The sequence below is a fragment of the Amphiura filiformis genome, chromosome 9 (assembly GCF_039555335.1).
Source record: "Amphiura filiformis chromosome 9, Afil_fr2py, whole genome shotgun sequence".
Classification (NCBI taxonomy): domain Eukaryota; kingdom Metazoa; phylum Echinodermata; class Ophiuroidea; order Amphilepidida; family Amphiuridae; genus Amphiura; species Amphiura filiformis.
The window spans coordinates 10,996,753-11,012,590 of record NC_092636.1 but is presented as its reverse complement, the minus strand read 5'-3'; the positions used below and the strand labels follow the sequence as shown (position 1 = coordinate 11,012,590).

The window sequence follows — 15,838 nt, the reverse complement described above, 5'->3', positions numbered from 1 at the left end:
TTTAACCGTGGTTTTAATCGCTTGGCAAAAACAGTTTTTGCCAGCAAAAATGGCAAAAACTAAAAAAAGTGATTAATAGTTTAGTTTTTTCATCTCAAAACAAATTATTATGTTACAAAAATAATTTCCTGAACATAACAAGACCAGGTTTTGTAATTCTAAGTACCATATTAAGAAATTAAAGGCATGCATTTTTATTGCTCAAGTGCATTTAACCAAAATGTGTCATATATCAAATTCAAAACTTTTTCATTAGGACTTGATGACACAAAAAAATATGTTGAATGATTCATTAAAAGTTTTGTATTACTGTTTATGAGCTTTCTGTGTAACTTTATAATATTTGAGTGACTATATGTGAGTTTTTGCCGGTTTAAACCAGGCAAAAACAGGTTTTTGCCACCCTTGCCGGTTTTTGCCTGCAAAAAACGAACCCTGATATCGTCTCAGAGAAATTTGCCACAAAAATATCAGTACAAAAATTGTTAAGAGGCATTTTGTTGGAGGAATTGTAAGATTAACACTTCAAATTTAGTGGCCATTTCTCATTATGTTTAAGAAAATATTTTGAAGGAATCCGATAGCAACGTTTGCACAATTTTTTTTTGTTGTGGGACATAAGAGCACATCAGACATACCAAATTGCATTCTGAATACGAGGAATGTGCTTCTGATATCAAATAATTTTGATTTATTGAAATTGGCGACATAATACAAATTTTATGGCAAATTATTAAAAATTCATATTTCCAACCCCTCCAAAACAACATGTCAATTTGTGGTAACCAGGGGGGGCGATTGCCCCCCTGGCAAAAATTGCCTATTTGGGCCCCTGCCCCCTAGTGAAAAGGAAAAAAGAGGAAAAAGGAGGGAGAAAGAGGAGAAAGGGGGAGAGGAGGGGCAGAGAGATGGAGAATCTATACGATATGCAATACCATATGATTATTAGCAATAAGCCCGGCAAAAATTGTCTATTTGGGCCCCTGCCCCTCCCCCCCCCCCCCCCCCAAGTGCAGGGAAATTTGGTGGATTTGGGCCCCGCCCCCTGGCTTGCCCTCCTGGAAAAAAATCCCAGCTACGCCGCCATGGATGATTATTCTTGCTATATGTGCACACTTTCTATAACATGTAAGTGGACTATACATATTGACATAAAATCACTTTTTCTTTTCAAGATAAATCTGTAAAATTAAGTTTAATACGGCATACCTTCACATGCTTCACTGCTTACAATGATCGGGACCACAATCCAATTCGATTGCGTACAATTGACATTGTACGCAAGTTTGAAGAAAATCCATTTCCTAAACCAATAGGGTAGGTTACCCCTTTAAGAACAAGGGTGTCCTTTACAGCTTCATGGAAGATAGTGCAACTTTGGGTTGGAATAATTATGATAAAATTTTGACCACCAGAGAAATTATCAAAAATACATTGTCAATATTTGGAACTATTATGATCATCAATCATACAGCTGATTTGGGCTATTCCATTTGAAAATGACACCCATCTCCTCTTGATGATGGTTTTTATTATTCCAACAAAATGCAACAGTTTGTTAAATATTAAGTTACCAGTCATCTGACCATAATACACTGATCACTTTGTCAATTAACTAGATTAACCATGATATACCAAGCATAAAACTCCAATAATAACAGTGTGAAATGTTATCCAGATAAGTGTAATCAATTCTACCTCTGGATCCGGTCCAGGGTCCAAGGGGACTTAATTTGTTTTGGCAAATTATTTTATATGGCCTAGTAGAATCAAAATATTTATATTATAAGCATAAACCTCAAATTTCAGTGTGAAATTTTATCCAGCTATAAATATGTCTCAATTCCAATTCTACCCTGGGATCAGGTCTGGGAGTCCGGGGGTGGGGCTCCTTTAATTTCATCGGGAAGAAATGTGTTTAGGGCAAAGGTGCCTGATGAAAGAGGTGTTTAAAAAGTGAAATGGGTTTAGAACAAAAAACTTATGCAAGGGAGGAGCAGGTAAGCTAACTGATTGAGAATTTATGTTTCTGAAGTGAAGATTTAGAAATTCATGACTATGATTAATTTGTAATGTATTTCTTTACAAATTACAATAAAATATTATAATACATTTGGACACAAAAATAATTTTGCCGGCCAAGTTCTTGATGGCCACCCTATTATTTTTGACCTTGCTGCTGAATTAAACAAGAACTTTGTACTAAATCAGTCATGTATCAATCATTAAGTAGTACAACTGTTACAAAATTGTGACTTCAGAGGGATACATTTTAGGTAGGAGTGTGTGGAAAAAGAGACTTTTCCTCCTCAAAAAGAATGAGGATGTCTTAAGAGCTTCATGGAAGATAGTGCAACAATAAGGTTACAAACTGCTGTTTTGACCACTACAAATATACATTGTCAATATCAGGAGTGTCCCTCTGCCTAAAGTTCCAACTACCATGACTATCAATCATATAACTGACAAGCATGATAAGCAAGGGTGTATAGTTTCAGAAAACCAGGGTATGATTTACGTCAAGAGTGGAGGTGGTGCCATATAGCATCCGGTATCGATGCCCTATAAATACCAGCCCTGGCAAGCGGCGTGATCAGTCGCAGATCGTGTCTTCTTGAACACAAACCACCTGTTTTGTGTTTGCCACACCAGTTAGTTCAACTCAGCAGAGCCGTTATATGTTAAACTTCGGTCTTATCTCTGAGATTTCTGGATCTGGATCGGTGACTTTGTTTAAGCAGATACCTGCATAACAAAGTTTGTGACTTCAAAAACCAAAGCTTATGTGCAGTTTCTCTTAGGGATCCAGAGGCTGTTCTCCAATCATCATACAACTTGGTAAGTACATGTATATTCTTTACTATTTCTATGATTTAAATGTACTGTCGTGATCCCAGCAAAAGCGCAAAATTGTTTGAATTCGTTAAGAATAGCTTAAGGTTAGACACTATTTTAGCTTACAAGGGGCATTTTGTGATCCACAGCCTCATCCCCCAAACTTACTCCACAAAATAGTTGAAATGTTTACACCATTAGAAAACTTAGACTACGTCATGATTGTGTGCATAGGCTTTTATGTAGAATCGGTCGTGTAACACAGATATCCCATGTTTGGGTTGTTATTACATCACAGTAGTCTACAGTCAAATACCACTAATTATGTATTACACGGGTTTCAATGGGAAAATATCTAATTTCGGGTGGAATTTTCTCATATTCAGAACTCTCACAGTTAAATGCCACTAATATCAGGTGAAACTATATGATTTAGATGCCAAATGATCAAAAACTCAACATACAAGGTTGACCTGAGACTTTTCTTGTTTAATGCACTCGAAGCTGAAAGTTACAATATGGTTGGGCGAATATTTACTAAAAACTGAAGCCATGCGTATGAATTTTGGTACTATTACAACAAAAATGTCATATAATGAGAGAAAATATACCATTTTGAAGCATCAAACCCTAAAAAGTACTTTTTTGGCTATATAACTTGATCAATTTCAGCGATTTTAGTGCAGTCTTTTCAGATGCCATGCAAACAAATAGTTACTTGTCGTATTTCCATGTATCGCCCAGGCCTATTAGTGGTATGTAACCCTATTGGGCACTGCAATACATGTAATTATGTGTAACTTGCAAAAAGACTACAAAAAGGAAGAATGAAAGCACTAGTGCTGAGGCACCAGAAACAAATTAGTTCGATCTTTGGATCGACCGTCGATGCTGCTTCGATGCCTGTTATTAAAGAACTAACAACTAATTAATGAGAATTAATGCTAAATTTATATTGGGCAATATCAATACGTACTAAGATTCATATATTATAAAAATTAGTCAATTAATTGATTTCATTGAAACAACCATCACAAACAAATTGCTTTTTGCTCCTCTTACAGGAAAGGAGTTGAGGTCATCCTAAACACCCAAAGGATTGCAGTTGCACTTTGATGAAACCTTGAAGGTTTTCTTAAGATTCTTGGTAAGAAAAATTATGGAATGACCCTTGCTTGTATCTATAATTTTGTTTTGTTATTTCATTTTGTACACCATGGTCATGAGTTTTGTGTCCGTCCTCTACTGCGCATGCTAGACCACCATGTTTTTATTGATTTCCCACCTATGGAAAATTAGCATGTCCTTGTGGCAGGGAGAAACACTAGACTGCTGCCCTCAGTCGTCAACCGTCTGGATTGACGACTGAGAAAACTACGTGGAAAAAAAGTGACGGATTTTGCAACAGGATTCCTGTGGCATAGAGCATGCGCAGTTGTGTCCAAATTGACCTTTTGACCGAGTTTGTTGTTTTTAGAAGTTCAGAGCGCGATCTTGTCTATGTCTTGTCACAGCGGCGCGGTACAGCGACGCTGATACGCTGGCGCCGCTAGTCAGTCGCGCCACTGGCGCACAACTGAAGTCGCATTGAATAGTTTTCAGAAGTCTGTCATGATATTGGCTGTAAGATAATCAGTCGTCACTACGAAGCATACACAGTACATGTGAAGTGTAGACGGCTGATTGGAATTAGTCTAGAGAAACACCACCAAACTTTTGGCCAATCATATTTAAGGAAGGGAGGAAATTGGCCAATCATGAATCGGGGCCAGGAATTTATGTGGCAATCAGATAACCCTTACTGAACCAGATCTCACTAAATCTCACTATTAAAACCACTGCTCGTGCACGCATTGCACGTGACATGATGACGCAATCAGCCCAAGTCATATATACCCACGGAATTGTAGGCCGGGCCAACATCACCTGAGTGGCTACATGCTGGGGATCTTCTGCGTGGCATGCGAGGGGTCCGAGGTTCGAATCCCGGGGGTGCCAAGTGACTTCTTTCTTCATCTTCTCTCCTTTTTTGTTTCTTCTTTCACAAAAAAAAAAAAAAAACCTTGTGTTCAGTTAGGGTTAATGTTGCAATGATATCTTAGTTGTTTTCAATCTATATAGTAACACTATCCAAGCACCTTTGGTTTATGGGTCCTTCCCCCTCCTGTATTGGTTTCCATAGGTTGGATGCTATTAGACATACTGGACACCTGTTCATCCTTTCCTTTCACTGGTTTGTAATTGTATAATTCACCATTTATCCCCATTTATTTTAAACAAAATGTGCAATATTGTATTTTATATATCCCACATCAGCTGAAGGGACAATCCCATCATGCTTTGCAGTGGATCTGTTTGCTCCATAGCAAATGCATACAAAACTAGAGCGGTTCTCGGGCTTCGCGGTTCTCTGCTTTGGTGGTTTGTTTTGGCACTGAATGGTACATGTGTTTGGGTGATCATTGATGGTGTTTGTGATTGATTGGTTTAGGTTGGGTGATGTATGTTTTGTTTCTGTTCAGAACCTTGTGGGGATTTGGCGAGTCGATGGGTGGGGGTAATTAGTTAAATGTTTGTAAGAAGGGAAAGTGAGAGGTTAGAGAGTTAAAATGAGGTAGACGGTAGAGGTTTGTAAAGGTTGAAGGAAAACATAGGAGCATGGACACTTGGCCTGGTGAAATAGTTGTTGAATAGAAGTTGAATGTATAATGTTTGTTGATGAATGAGACCGATTTGACGAATTAATTACACGTCTGTCTGCAGTGGATACTTTGAAGGAAGTGACGGCCGGGTTGCCAAAAGATTTCAGCCAATTGCGGGTCAAATAATCGAAAAAGTCGCCCAATTTTTCTCTTTACCATTGGTTTCTATGGGACATGAAATGATCGGAAGTCGCGGAGCCAATGTTGAAAAGTCGCCCAATTTTTTCTTAACCATTGGTTTCTATGGGACAGGAAATTGTCAAAAGTCGCGGGGAAAATCTTCAAAAGTCGCCCAATTGGGCTACCAAATCGCAGGTTTGGCAATCCTCACTCACTGACGGGCGCATGTGACGCTTTCTTTGGCGTGGTGTAAACAAAAACATGGAATATAGCATAGGCGCGTGCGCAACATCATTTAAATTAATTATTATTTACCGATACAACATTGTAGGCGTTTCAATGTACAAAAACTTGTGTCATAGCGTTACGTAATCGCTATCATCATCATCAATTAAGCTCAACACGATGAGTCATTCATCAAGTCAAGTACCAATTTCCTTGATGTGTTTATTATACAGGTTTGGGCAAAATCGATTTTTCTTTTATAATATCCCGTGGACGGCAATGCACAAAACGTACTACGCCATAATATAAATAAGGCTAAATAAAAATAAAATGATGTTTCCGGTAACATGCTCTGAAAAAATTGGGACGGAAGGAAGGAAAAAAAATTATTTACACATACTGAAATTTCGACCCAATTTAACACTTGAAGGCTAGCCAATAGAAAAACAGTATGACTCGGGGTCTCAATCGTAAAAGCTCTTCTCATACTACACAAGTGTGTCGTACTGTCCAATATCATTTACCTACTCTCTGTCATTCACTGTTCTTGTCTATATATAAAAGCTTTTTCTGTTTGTGCAATTATAGAAAACTGCTACATACAATTTGGAAATTTATGCAATACAAAACACTAAACAGATAAAATAATATTTTGAAATGACCATAATTAGGGGTAGAAAAAAGTAAGGAGTCCAAACTCGAAATGGACCCTCTTATCTTAAATCCAAAAAATAGGGGTCCATAACCAAACTTTTGGGATCCAAAAATAGTCAAATATAATATTAACTTGTAAACAGTTAATGACTTGAACGTGAAATCAATAAGTGTAAATCAAACCAATTTTTTAAGTTTACCTGACTTGGGGATCAAATCTCGACAGAGGTTTCTTGCCAATACAACATTTTACTAATTTGACCTCAGATGACCCCTGGTGACCCCCAAATGACCTTACCAAAATATGGCTCTAAATGGTGACTGTATCCACCAAGTTTCATGCCCATATGACAGTTTTTACTAATATGACCTCTGGTGACCCCAAAATGACCTTCAACAAATTTGGCTCTAAATGTTGACTGTACTAACCATGTTTCATGCCCATATGACAGTTTTAACTAATTTGACCTCAGATGATCTCTGGTGACCCCAAATGACCTTCAAAAAATTTGGCTCTAAATGTAGACTGTATTAACCAAGTTTCATTCCAATATGACAGTTTTAACGAATTTGACCTCAGATGACCTCTGGTGACCCCAAATGATCTTCAAAAATTTGGCTCAAATGTAAACTGTACTTACCAAGTTTCATGTCCATATGACAGTTTTAACTAATTTGACCTCGGATGACATATGGTGACCCCGAAATGGCCTTCAACAATTTGGCTCTAAATGTTCACTGTATTAACCAAGTTTCATGCCCATATAACAGTTTTAACTAATTTGACCTCAAATGACCTCTGGTGACCCGAAATGACCTTAAAAGAATTGGCTCTAAATGTTGACTGTACTAACCAAGTTTCATGTCCATATGACAGTTTTAACTAATTTGACCTCAGATGACCTCTGGTGACCTCAAAATTACCTTCAACAAATTTGGCTCTAAATGTTGACTGTATTAACCAAGTTTCATGCCCATATGACAGTTTAACCTAATTGACCTCAGATGACCTCTGTTCGCCCCGAAATGGCCTGTAAAAAATGTTGGTCTAAATGTTGACTGTATTAACCAAGTTTCATGCCCATATGACAGTTTTAACTAATTTGACCTCAGATGACCTCTGGTGACCCCAAATGACCTTCCAAAAATTTGGCTCTAAATGTTGACTGTACTAACCAATTGTCATGCCCATATGTCAGTTTTTAATAATTTGACCTCAGATGACCTCTGGTGACCCCAAAATGACCTTCCAAAATTTTGGCTCTAAATATTGACTGTACCCACCAAGTATCATGCCAATGTGATGTGACAGTTTTACTAATTTGACCTTTGGTGACCCCGAAATTACCCTCCACAAATTTGGCTCTAAATATTGAATCTACCCTATCAAGTTTCATGCCCATATGATAGTTTTTACTAATTTGACCTCAGATGACCCCTGGATGACCTTGACCCATTAACCAATACAAACTTGTTCTGTCTCGGGTCATGATGAACCCACCCACCAAAAAGTTTGGGTCAAATAATAATTGCCCTTGTAAAACAAACTGGGACATCCCCATACCCCCATTTAACATGTGCTTAATATAGATGAGGATACTTGGATGATACAGGTCTGTATCATCCAAGTATCCTCATCTTCAATGCAACGTTCACTATTTATCGCTATGGAATTATATTTACATGTTGAAAAAGGTAGGCCTAGGGTTGAGTTTCTTGACGGGATAATATGCAGGCCTGGGCGAGCGGCATGAGAAAATAAATGTTGGTTAATCCTGAAATCTGCCAGGTTAGTTATTTTAATTTGTATTATATCGGTGCTGACAAAATGCACAACTTCCTCAACGTTTATAAATTGAAATGAACAGTCTTTTATTCATACTTGATAGGGGTTTATCGTTGAGTGTCTAGGACAAGATTACACAATTTTTCGGCCTACATCATTTTTAGCATTTTAACTTTTTTATTACTTGCTCTTTTTAATACGAGCTTTATGGGAATTAGTTCGACAACAACACCGATTTAATGAGCGTTAGGCCTTTGTCTTATAGTGTTAGGCCTACTATTACCGTTTTTATCAAATTTTTTGCGGACACAGACAAAATATATAGTTCAATAGTTTTTCAATAGTTGTAGGCCTACTTAATATTACGAGTCCTGCTGCACGCTGTTTTCATAAATAAAATAGTTGTGCATAGGCCTAGGCCTATATCGCGATAAATATTATCTATCAATTCAACTGTATTTCTTTAATCATTGAATGGCAGAAAGTCGGGTGAAAATAAAATAATGTGATTTCCAACAACTTCATATCAGAATTTCGACACGGACGACTCTTGAAAATTTTTATTTTTTCCAAAAGTGGCATAAATTATTTCATGTCAGAATTTCGACACGGACGACTCTTGAAAATTTTTATTTTTTCCAAAAGTGGCATAAATTATTTTTTTTTTTGCGGCACCAAAAAAGAGGACGGGCGGGTTACCGGAAACCGAATTTTATTTTTAGTAGGCCTAACAAGATGAGTCATACATCATAGTTTATTGGTATCACATTGATACAACCTGATTGGTCCCCATATTTTACTGCTAGAAAGCCGATTGGTCAAAAAGCCACTTGAACATTTGCCCACACATTGATCAGCCACTTTGACCTTTTTATCACGACTTGATCACGCATACGATTAGTGACAAGTAGGTCTATTACTAGTAGGGATTTTACGATTTCAATATTACATTCGCATGGACGGTCATTTTTTTTATGGTCGCTAGGATTCTAGCGAGTAGATTTCTTGCAATATTTGGCTTATTTACCATCCAATTTATATCCTACAATGTACCTGTATATCATTAGCATATCAAGCGGCCCAACAAAAATAGTTTTTGAGGTTTCTGATCGTCACGCTGAAACACTTTTAAGGACACAATTTCCTCCGTTTTCCCAGCCATTTTGTTTACTCGTTGTTAACGACGTAACTGATTAGTCTCGACACCAGAGTGCAACGTGGCAGTATCGCGCACATGACTTGAAGACAGAAACCGGCTGTAAAAGAGGTGGGTCATCTCGCGAGATCTTGTGACTTGCATTGTTTCATCTCGTAAGGTCGATGGCTCAAAAATTATCTTTGAAGTATCACAAATTCCAAGTGTAAGGTACTTGGATACATTAAACAGGATAATTATGATTTAGAAATCAGATATGTGAGTACCAATTTTATATAAATTGACTCAATTGCAAAAAAAATGTTGCTACGTTTGTATAGATCCCAATGACACACACAGTGGCATAAGCCAGTCTCTGTGTACACACGGCGTACACGAGACTGGCAAGTCTATACCACATCGTTACGACTCTAAAAGCGACCGAGTCAATGGGGGATATACTATCATGACTATTGGGCAACTTCCACTTGATTGGCCCTCAGCCAGTCTGAGATAGAAGTATAAATTAAGTAACCAATGGCAGCGGTAGGCAAAACCGGCTATGCACGACTATGTGCACGACTATATGGACCAACCTCTGGTTGGATCGCATACGAATACAGAGTTGCCAATGCAGATTAATAAGGTATAATATTGGGTGACTTTGTGAAAGTCCAACTAAATTAGTACAATTCTGAATACTTCGTTATTCTTTTTGTAGATGTCGACTACCATTCAAATTTAATAGGTTTCATCATTAGCACACACTTGACATATCCTGAAAGTGTCAAAAAAAAAAAAAATACTTCGTTTGTCTGCTTTTTTGTATACAAGAAACACATGAGACATCTGTTTGTGTGGACTTTGTGCAAGGAGCCCAAATCCCCACAAATAAGTAAGAGCCGCTTAAATATTGAGACCTATGGATAGTTCAGGGGTCATATTTATTCAAACAGTGAGTAATTGAAAGTTGAACTGAGGGATTTTGTGTATATTTTCAATGTCACATGTGGTTCTACTATTGTACCACAAAACATAATGGGATACTCCTTTCAGCTGCTGTGATATACCGTAAAACCTCGTCTACAAGCATACATGTATAGTGTTTTTGATGAAAGCTAAGTTAATCCAGACGCCAGCCATCAACAAAATTATAACATTGTGGAGTTCATAAAGAAAGTAACATAATGCTCTATATTATTTCTAATAATTCACAATATATCATTTATTTATTTATTTATAATTCCATGGAAGATGTCCAGTTTTCCTCATAGCACTGTAAATAAAAGACTGGACAAACATTTTGATGCGTTTCCGGTCACCCAACCATGTTCTTCACAAACCTCACAACCCAAAATATTGTCTAGTGCGGGAACAAAAATATTTGGTCAATTCTAGCTCCCTGACCGACCTAGAAATAGACACCAGAATCAAAACATTTTAAGCTTCTGTAACACGCAAAAACTTGCAGTAGGAAAAGTGTTCTAGTTCAAGTTCCTGCACAGGCAGGTATGTCCGGAATTTTTTATTCTGGTATATCTGCCTATGCTTAAAACTAGTTCTAAGTTCATCTGGCCAATCAGCCACTGTTGCCTTTGTCTATGATTTAATTAAAATTTGCCTTTTCAACATTTCAGAAAATATTTGTGGATTAATGAGATTATTAAACCATATTTCTGTTGCAGTAAGGTAAACTATAACACCACATGCGAATCTGAGACTTCTTGGAGCTTACGGAAACCAATTTTGGTTCTCCTAGTTGTAATCCAGCGAGAACCTTCAGGAGAACCGTTTTTTGGGTTCTTGTCGATTTGAAAATGAAACCCTGTATTCATCTATATAGTCATTCAAGAAGTTTATGGGAAATCACAATTTCTGTATGCCTTTCTTTTCTGTTACAGCTGGGCGGAGTCTCTATTTTCAAGATTACAGACTGCTACATCTGACAGCAAGTACTGCAAGCATAGCCTCCAAAACAATCATTCTTTTATCTGTGTACATGTACTCTTGTAGGTAGTGTAAGGTTAATATAGAATAAGGAAAACATTATCCATATTGTTATTGTAAATCTTTCTAAGATTAAAATACAATTTCTGCACTAACAGAAGCATCCATAAGTGAGGAAATTCACATATTTACTTACAGTAACCAGTAACAGTGGAATCGATTGCAAATATTTGCTTAAGTAAGGTCACTAGAAAACAATTTATCACATTACTGTAAATCACAATACTACTGCTCATTATGCAAAATCAATTTGTTATACTGTTTACCAAATCATCAAAACAAGCATATCTTATATTTGTTTTTGTGATTTGGTTCACAAATGTGCATTGTAAAAGACCCCTCTATGAGTATGATGAAATTGAAAGTTCTGCTGTAATCACCAGCAGCGCCATACAGAGTATGTAACCTTAAGTTTAGTTCCCATCACAGATGCTACTCACACGACTGGAATTGATTATCAAACATCAAACTCTGATGGTGATGGTGCATCAACTCCAAAACAAAATCCAACAAGTCGACCATCATCATATGCTACAGGCTATGTTGATTCTGGTAGTGACAGAACTGGAAATGTTCAAGTTATCCAGGCCCAATCTACGAGCATAATGAAAGCTGACATGTTGGAGAGTACTGTACAGTCGGGTGTTCCTAGTTTCTCTCCCACTACCATGAGTGCAATCAATGCATGTGATATGAACCAAACTTTAGTAATTTCTACCACTCCGCTCAGGGTCGAAGCATTTACTGGCCCAGACAACTGCAGTGTCTTAGTTACTTCTGACAAAAGCATGACTCTCTCCATCAAATTGTTACTATCTGATCTTAAAACCGTACACTCGTATTTCTACATAGAATTAGTAGGTAATCAAACTAAAGACTGCGCAGGGCGATATGCGTTAGTGTCAGATGACTATGTCCCTTGTATGACAGTTGTTAGTGGAAATCAATTCAGATTACACTTTCACAACACTGAGATTGTACTTGAAATATATGCTGAAGATGTAGATACGTCTTCTTGTTTTGAAAGTGTATCTAATAAGGGTGACAGATGTGAATTGGCTTTGTATGAAAATCTTGTAAGGCAAAATGAACAAAACAAAAATGATAGAATCAAACATTATTATAGGTACAGATCAGAAGATTTCAGCATCTTCAAATTAGTTAGTACAAACGTAATTAAGTGTGAATGCAAGTGCCATCTGCCTTGCACATGTACATTGGGTTATAGAGAATGGCAGTATTCTTGTAATACAGACAGTGCAATTAAGATAAGTGCAGATTTGATAGTATATAAGCCATCCACCATTGGTCTATCATTTGCTAACACCAGCTTATTTTATATTCAACCCCATGCCTTTGCACGTCTCAACACACTGAAATATCTAATCTTAGACCACAACAACATTCAAGCACTCCCCATATCATTGTTTCAGAATGTGACACAATTACAAGTGCTTAATTTAGGTTACAATGACTTAACTAAATTGACCGCTGACATGTTTCATTCATTGGTTAAGTTACGTTATCTTGACCTGAGCCACAATAACATTTCCGTACTACCAGTGGATGTGTTTGACTCACTGGATGAGTTGATTCACCTTAACTTGAGTAGTAATTACTTGACCATAATGCCATATTCAATATTTGCCTTACCATACAGAAGAGATGGATACCTTGACCTAAGTCATAACACCATGACCACATTACCAGGTGGAGTATTTGCCTCTGCAGTAGATAGAATGTATGGAACCCTTGACTTGAGTCATAATAATTTGACCACATTACCAGATGGAATATTTACCTCACTATATGTTATAGGTGTAGGGGATACCCTTGACTTGAGTCATAATAACTTGACCACACTACCAGGTGAAATATTTACCTCACTATATGTTATAGGTGTAGGGGATACCCTTGACTTGAGTCATAATAAATTGTCCACATTACCAGGTGGAATATTTCCATCACTAGATAGAATACATGGAACCCTTGACTTGAGTCATAATAACTTGACCACACTACCAGGTGGAATATTTGCCTCACTAGATTATATGTATGGAACCCTTGACTTGAGTCATAATAACTTGTCCACATTACCAGGTGGAATATTTGCCTCACTATATATGAGAGATGAGAGTGGAACCATTGACTTGAGTCATAATAACTTGTCCACATTACCAGGTGGAATATTTGCCTCACTAGATTCCATATATGGAACCATTGACTTGAGTCATAATAACTTGACCACACTACCAGGTGGAATGTTTGCCTCACTACATGTAGATATACTATATGGAACCATTGACTTGAGACATAATAACTTGTCCACATTACCAGGTGGAATATTTGCCGCACTAGATGGAATAGGATGGTCTGGAACCCTTGACTTAAGTCATAATACCTTGTCCACATTACCAGGTGGAGTGTTTGCCTCACTAATTGACATACATGGAACCCTTGACTTGAGTCATAATAACTTGTCCGCATTACTAGATAGAATATTTGTCCTACTATATATAATATTTGGAACCCTTGACTTGAGTCATAATAACTTGTCCACATTACCAGGTGGAATATTTGCCTCACTAGTTTACTCTGACACCCTTGACTTGAGTCATAATAACTTGTCCACATTACCAGGTGAAATATTTGCCTTACTATATAGAATATATGGAACCCTTGACTTGAGTCATAATAACTTGTCCACATTACCAGGTGGAATATTTGCCTCACTAGTTTACTCTGACACCCTTGACTTGAGTCATAATAACTTGTCCACATTACCAGGTGGAATATTTGCCTCACTAGTTTACTCTGACACCCTTGACTTGAGTCATAATAACTTGTCCACATTACCAGGTGAAATATTTGCCTTACTATATAGAATATATGGAACCCTTGACTTGAGTCATAATAACTTGTCCACATTACCAGGTCGAGTATTTGCCTTACTATATAGAATATATGGAACCCTTGACTTGAGTCATAATAACTTGTCCACATTACCAGGTGGAATATTTGCCTCACTAGTTTACTCTGACACCCTTGACTTGAGTCATAATAACTTGTCCACATTACCAGGTGGAATATTTGCCTCACTATATATAATATATGGAACCATTGACTTGAGTCATAATAACTTGTCCACATTACCAGGTCGAGTATTTGCCTCACTAGTTAAAATATCTGGAACCATTAACTTGAGTCATAATACCTTGAGCAAATTGCCAAAATTCCCCTTAATTGATAATGTACCATTTGATCACACAGGTGGTATCCTTAACCTGAGTCATAATGCCTTGGTGTCAGCGTCAACTACATATGACATAATGCTACAACTAGCAATCCTCGATCTGAGTCACAATGACTTGGTCATATTGCCAAGTGACAGGTTTGAGACTTACTCCAAATTGATTTCCCTCAGCTTAAGAAGTAATCAGTTGAAAATCAATTCATCCCTAACATTCCATTCATTCCCTGCATTACAAGTGCTTGATTTAAGCAAGAATGCTATCGACCAATTTCCATCAGATGTATTTCAGGTGACTACAAATTTGTTAAGCTTAAATCTATCTGAAAATAGTTTAGAGACTATCGCATTTAGTGCATTTACAAATCTTAGTGTTTTGATTTATTTGAATATAAGCAACAATTTTCTGTTAACTCTACCTTCCTTAAGATCACTAGTGGAGTTGAAAGCTTTAGATTTTAGCGACAACATACTTCAAAGCTTGCCATTTGAAATTTTCGATTGACTGAAAAATTTACAATCACTTTTTCTTTCAGATAACCATATTTTAGAACTACCAACTCATGTATTTTATCACTTACATGGGCTTGTATTTCTAGATATTTCTGATAATAGTATTCAAAAAATTGGTTATAAAGCATTTCCAAGGAATGTTGAAACTATAGACCTCAGGGGAAATAGCATGTACAGAATAACTCGAAAATCGTTCAAAACTTTGAACACTTCATCTGTCAAGGTTTTGGTTGACAAATTTTCAGCCTGTTGCTTTTTTAATGATGAAAAATGTGTATCTCAAGAACCACGCCCAGAGTATCTAACATGCAATAGAATGTTACCTCATATCTCTATCAGGGTTTTAATGTGGCTCATTGGACTATTTGCATTCATATGTAATGGAATTGCTTTTTACTTACGATCACACAAAAGACAAGCAAATAAAGTGCAAACTTTACTCATATCAAATCTATCACTGTCAGACCTCCTGATGGGTATTAACATACTCATTTTAGTTATTGCCGATTTATACTATGAGGAGTTCTTTCCATCATATGCCCATATATGGCGACCAGGATTTGTCTGCAAACTTGCTGGGTTTTTGTCCATATTGTCTAGTGAGGATCGGT

At 37.1% G+C, this 15,838-nt stretch overlaps 1 protein-coding gene across 1 annotated transcript in view; it reads left to right on the top strand.

Annotated features, from left to right (window-relative positions):
• Positions 1-15,838, top strand: part of LOC140159972 (uncharacterized) — a 75,184-nt gene that overhangs the window by 35,590 nt on the left and 23,756 nt on the right.